Below are 7,196 nucleotides of genomic sequence, written 5' to 3' on the forward strand. Positions count from 1 at the left end.
TTGCTGATCAACTCTTTCAAAATAACTTGTATTCTTAGGAGAGTAGTAGACAGGTGCTCGCGCTGGGAATTCAGAAGATGGAGCATAATAGCTTCAAGTCTTGTTTTGTTATTTGATTATGTATTCTATGTTTTGTGAACACATACATTGTAACACTTTCTTTCTAATGAAATGGTTGTTCATTACTTTGATTACTATGATGCATTTCTTGTGATACTAAACATGACGTCCTCCGCCCCCGAACGTTTCCGCTGTTCCGGTTTTGGGGTGTGACAGTTCATATGACTGCTAATTCATATCTATATACAAGCTTGCATATCTACATCCGCAGTCCATATGATTGCAAACACTTTAGTTCTCAAGTTATGACAATAACTAAACCCTATATATATATATATATATATATATATATATATATATATATATATATATATATATATATATATATATATATATATATATATATATATATATATATATGTGTGTGTGTGTGTGTGTGTACGAAAAAAAAAGGTTGAAAATGCAATAAACAATCCTAACCATATAAACTTCAACATCTAATTTTATCGAAAAAATAACTAAATATATCATAATACATTAATTTTTATTATTTATAAATATTGTTGATATCGATATAACTTTTTTAATAGAAAAACGATATTTTTTTTCACAAATCAACCACCATGTGTATTATTTACAAATAAACAAACTGTGTATCTAGTTTTAGTAATCATTCATTGTTTACATATAAATAAACTATATATCTAATTTTATTCAAACATGAATTACGCAAATTATTCACAAACGAATAGTAAATCATTTAAACATTTTACTAAGGAGATGTTAAGAAGAAACATAACTAGCATGTTCGGTACATAACGCTTGATAGCGTTTGGAAGCTTCTAGAAAACGTTTGAGAAAACATTCCGTTTTGAATAAAAAACCTATACAAGTTTGTATCGTTTAGGTTAAACAAAATGCTCTAAATCTAAAAGCAACATAACATAGCGTTTAACAAAATGCTATTAGCTACACGTTACTCGCTACCATGCATTTTCTTGTGGGTTTCACATTTGAATCTTAAAAGATACAATTAGATGTAAATATCATATTATATAGTCACATTTAAATCTTAAATGATAAAATTACATGCGAATCTTACATGATATAATACATATGCATTTTTGTCAATGCTCTTGCATTAATCAATTTTTAAATTTTTTTTTTGTAGACTTGGAAGAATTTGTGGAAAACATTGAAGAGGTGAAAATTAATAAATTGAAAAAAAATATAGAAATGTTGATATAAAGACATGAAACGCTTTGAAATTTTATATCATTATTTATTTTTTATATTTTATTTTGTATCGAATAAAATATTTGTATTATTGTGTTTATAGATTAGTAAATAAAAATATGTTTTTTTATAATTTATTTAAAAATATTATAGTATAAGAAATATGCATATATGCATTTGAAAAAATATGCATATATATGCACCCAAACGTTGGTTTTTTTGGTTAAAAAATTCTAGTTTTTTTTTTTTTTTTTAATATTCTAGTTTTTTTTTTTAATTTACTGTTTTTTAAATAAAATTGTAGTTTTTTTTCATTTTTTTAAATTAATGTTTTCTAAAAATATTTAAAAAATAAAAAATTACTATTTAAAAAAAATCTGAAAATTTAATTTATTATGTTAAATTTTAGACATTTTTAATAATATTTCTAATAACACAAAAAGTTAACACAAAAAATTAACACAAAATGTGATTGGTAAGATGACAATCATGCTCTTTAATTAGTTAATATTGATCTAACGTTCCACCTTCAGTTCTCGAGAAACTATGAGTTATTAACGGATCTCAACTATTTTTCTCTTTCTCGCTTTCTCTCTCCCCCTCTTCCATTATATATATATATATATATATATATATATATATATATATATATATATATATATATATATATATATATATATATATATATATATATATATATGAGAATGGGACAATTCACTTGAGATTCTAAAAAAATAATGATCTTAAGATTCAACTTTAGCCATATATTTCTCATTTGCCGATCTAACACTCCAACATACCGATGTCAGCAAAGTATGTCTAATCATAAATGATTATATGGATGAGAGGTATAATCATATATGATTATTCATGTTTATACATAAAAGATTATACATATATGTTTGTTAAGAAAGTGTTTAATCTTATATGATTATGGTGGTGGGGAAGGCGGTAGAGGAAAAGGAAACAAACGATGTTGCCTAATCATTTATGATTTTAAACTTTTTTGCTGTACCGATACGCCGAAAGGTTAGAGTGGTAAATAAAAACTAAATGGTTGAGGTTGAATATCAAGATCTCTTATTTTTTATAATCTCTCTCTCTCTCTCTCTCTCTCTCTCTCTATATATATATATATATATATATATATATATATATATATATATATATATATATATATATATATATATATATATATATATATATATATATATATATATATATATATATATATATATATATAAGAAATAAGAATATTTTTTTAAAAGTGGGGACCTTTTGGCCTGCATGGAGATTTGCTAACATGTTTTTGCTATCTTATTAGGGTGCAATGTTTAGCTAACTAGTTTTTGATGTCGACTAAGGTCGATCATATTCCCCTATTACACCTCATAATATATATTTATCACTTACAATTCCAAAGTCACCTCCGATGGTTACTTCATAATATACCTCTTTCTAAAAAACATTTTATATTATTATCATTTTAATTTATTTAATATATTTTCTATTTGAGCTTTTATCAATTACTAATTTTACTTCACCAATATTTTAAATTAAATTACATAAATAAAAATATATGTTGTTCTCTACCTTTAATATTTCATTTTGTTCTTAATAATCACGTGTTCATATTTATCATACATAAATATAACATAGCACGAGTAATAAGTATGCAAGTTTTAAGGTAGAGAGGTAATATATATACAATAATTTTTTTTTATATATAAGAATTTATGTTTTAGAGAATTGTAGAATTTATATATTATACAACTCTCTAAAATATACATTTTCGTGTTTTATAAAAAATGTGTTCGGATCAACTCTTTTTAAGCTTGTTAGTACTAACATTTATGAAGAAAAAAACATGTTAATTCATAAACATGTTTTTATTAGGGAAAATGTCACAAAAGTAATTAAGTTTACACAAAAAATCGATTTTTATATTACGTTATTTTTTATCTTAAATTAAACACTGACTTTTCCAATTTGTAACAATTTTGAACAGTTGACTAGTAAACTGGTTTTCTGTTGACGTGACATGACCATGTGTGAGTTTTTGATGACATGTCATGTTGACATAACATGCTGACATATTAAACTTAAGAAATATCATAAAAGACATTTAATTTTCACTTTTTTTTTAAAATTTTGACAATAAGTTTATTTATTTATTTATTTATTTTGGCACTTGATTTTTTTTGTTCCAAATCAGACATTATTTTTTATTCCATTTAATATTAAAAACCATAATTTTGTTATGAATATAAGGTTTTTTGCATTTAAAATTTGAAAATTTAGTATGTTAGAATAATTGAATAAAATAAAATTCAACCTGAGGCAAAAATTAAACTTGGGGCAAATTGGTTAAGAAATGTAAAAATGATTTCTATTTGTCATTTAATCAAATTTATGTTGGACTAAATTCTATATGTAGTTATTGACAGAAGTAAATAAATTCAGAATGCATATAATGGAAATCAAGATGCATATGTTAGAGAATAAATGAAATATAAAAGTTTCACTAAATAATAAGAGTCCTATTTTGAAACATGAAATTTTCATATAAATGCATAATAAATATGATATAATAGTTAAAATGTCTAGTTGAGACAATAGAGAAGATAATCTAATTAAAGATATACCAACTTTATAGATAACAAACTAAATATGTATTAATTATATTATAACCATATTATATTATAATCGTATTTTTCATGCACTATTAGCATGTTATAATTTTTTTCCAACAAATCAAGAAATATATCTGTAAGAACCACAAATCATGAATATATACAACGAACAGTCCTTTGGTAATTAAAGCGACTCCAGACCCTCTTGTTACTGAGATCACATATAACTTACTTAACTGTGCAATGAACAATGAACAAAATTGAAAAAAAAAATTATGTTTGATTTGAAGCAAAAAAAAAATCATTGTTAAAAATTGAACAAAATTTAAAACTTAGTGTCAAAATCGAAAAAAGTGAAAATTTAATGTCTTTTATGCAATGTTTTTTCAGTTTTGACATGTCAACATGCAATGTCATCAAAATTTGACACGTCAACAGACAACTAGGTTGATCGGTCAAATTGTCAGAATTATAAAAAATTAAAAATAGAATATCCAATTTAAAATAAAAAATAACACAGTGTCAAAGTTGAATTTTTGTACCAACTTAATAACTTTTGTGATATTTACCCTTTTGATATATATATATATATATATATATATATATATATATATATATATATATATATATATATATATATATAACAAATTTTATGTAGTATATTGCCAATATTAGTAAAAGGTGAACATATAATGTTTCACATATTTAAATTATAAGTATATTATTGGTAATAATAAAAATTATAATACATTGTTTTTATAGGTATAAAGGATAATAGAGTCTACTAATCGGGTGACAAGGAGTCTGTTTGGCATATTAGGCAAACAATTAATTGTTATGTGAAATGATAGCTTGTAGATGAAAAATTAACTGGTGGCTGATAATTTAGCTGATAAAAAATAATATTTTGCTAAAAACTAGTTTATGATCTAGTGGGAAAGTGTAAATTGACATATAAAACTAAGTGGAAAATGTGTTTATTATAATTAACAAAGGGTAGCTACGGGTGAATTTTAGAAAGGCTCTATAAGCAGTTGAAAGCTATACTAATTATATTTTGAAAAAGCTTGTTTATAAGATAATTTTTAGTTTTCCAAACATGATAACTAAAAAACATCGAAAATAACTACCTTATAAGCTAGTTGTGGCATACCCAACATAGCCTAGGTCTTCTAGTAGTCGAACAAGCGGAGGAGGTGAGTGTTTTAATGACAATTGATTCTTATGACTGGATTTCTACAAAGTTTCCATTGCTCTTATCAATATTTCTCTCTTTAACTATGTTTGAAATGTTTATACTCATGATAGAATTTTGCATAGGATTATATGGAAGACATACTTTGTATCATAACATAACTTATTAGTCTAAAGCATGATTCAAGATCAGGATGTTGATTTGATTATTTGGATTTATCAAGTTACAAGACATGATTTTAAGATTAACTTGATGTTTAGTATTAAAGCAATTTGGTCTCTGGTTGTCGTAATTCCATACTATAACTATGAGATATATTATATAGATGTTAAAACAAACTTCTTGAATGGTCACTGTAACATCCTGTTTCAGATCGTCTGTGATTAGGGTTCGTGGGCTGCAACCCGGGCATGAGGAAGTCTTGGGGTTGTGACGAGTTGCTAGAAGCGTAGGGCTTCTCGTCACCTTTTAGTGGGTATGAGGTTCTGTTGAGAGAAAAACTTTGAGACACACTTGAACAAACGTTAGAACTAGTATATAGCAGAATAGTTAATCTCGAAGGATATAAAGCTCAACAATAATATTAAGAATTAGAAGTTAGAGAGTTAGTTGTGGAAAAGTAAAGAAATGTAAATGACAATAATTGTTACATCAAGTATACATATAAGCTGATTCATAACAAGGAATACATTCAAGCCAAGTTAATAAGTGAGATCAAACTTAGTAATTAAGTCACGAAGGACTTGCTCCGAAGAGAGGTTGCGATTGATTAAGAGAGTAAGAAGAGTGAGTAAGAGAGAATTTATAAGATGTGTATTAGAATTAGATGCGATCCATCTTTTGATTACATGAGAATGAGCTCTATTTATAGAGACTCAAGAAGATAACAGGTTTACAACTCTAAGTGTAGCCATGCAAGGCATATTGGAAAATAGAGTGTTTTACAGAAAAGACAAAGTAACATAAAAAAGATAGAGACTGCAGTACTAAAGACTTCGGTTGATGATTGCTTATGAGGCTGATTGACTGCAGTGACTTGGAGACTGCGGTAGCTAAAATTCAAGAGGGTCACTTTTATGATTCAAAAATTTCCCCCTAAGTGACCTCTTTAACTTTTGATCAGCTATCAAGTTTAAGGAACTTGATCAAGATCCACCAAAACTTCCTGATATTCTCCAACCAGTTAATTCTTCTAAGGATCTCGAACTTGACCTCTGCAGTGGTGTGCTTGGATTTTTCAACTGCGTTTCGGCAGATGTCAAGTTGCTTTCTGGTGAGACGATGCATGGTAGTCATAGGGATGAAATATTTGAAATTATCAGTCTTCCTTTTGAAAATGACTCCAAGTTCAGGGAAGTTGGTTGCACTTAAAGATCTTTCTTCATAGCCTTCGGTAGGCATCGGTGCGGGGTCAAGTGGTGGCAGATCCACTATCTTGGAATTGGTGGGGTGAATGTCTGCGTCGATCTTGGCGAAGTCACAGACTGTTTCCTTCAAAAAAGTACTAGCCCTTTCAAGTGCAATCTTCATCTTCGGATGCTTCTCAGACTTGTGTTGAAATACCTTAGCGATGAGAAAGACTTCTTCATGGTTCATACATGGAAAATCAGCCTGGGTGCGGATGTAGTCGTGTTCCATTCTGGTCAGTGTGTACTGGATGAAATCAACCTTCATAAACTTCCAGATCTTGTATTTCTTGACTGCGGATGGTCTATCGTTAGACAATATATGTTCAACGGGAGAGGCATGCTTAGCGTAGAATTGGCTAAGTCTCTCAAATTCCATTAACAGTCTTTTGGCGTCAGGAAGGCTGCGGTCGAACTGCTCAAATATAGTGAAGTATCTGGCATTGGGAGAGATTGGGACATCCCAATATCCATATGAGGGGGGTTCAGCATAGGTAAGGTGTGGAATGTAGTCATCATCAAGCAATCTTTGGTGGGGATTGACCCAAGATTTTATCAAGGACTGGTCCATGATAGTGTCAAATCCGGAAAGTCATTATACTTCTTCAACGAGTTTGGCTGCCTTCCAATCTCTTTTCCTTTGGGCAGTGGCAGGTGAGTCATTTG

Source organism: Lactuca sativa, chromosome 5 (assembly GCF_002870075.4).
Source record: "Lactuca sativa cultivar Salinas chromosome 5, Lsat_Salinas_v11, whole genome shotgun sequence".
Lineage (NCBI taxonomy): Eukaryota > Viridiplantae > Streptophyta > Magnoliopsida > Asterales > Asteraceae > Lactuca > Lactuca sativa.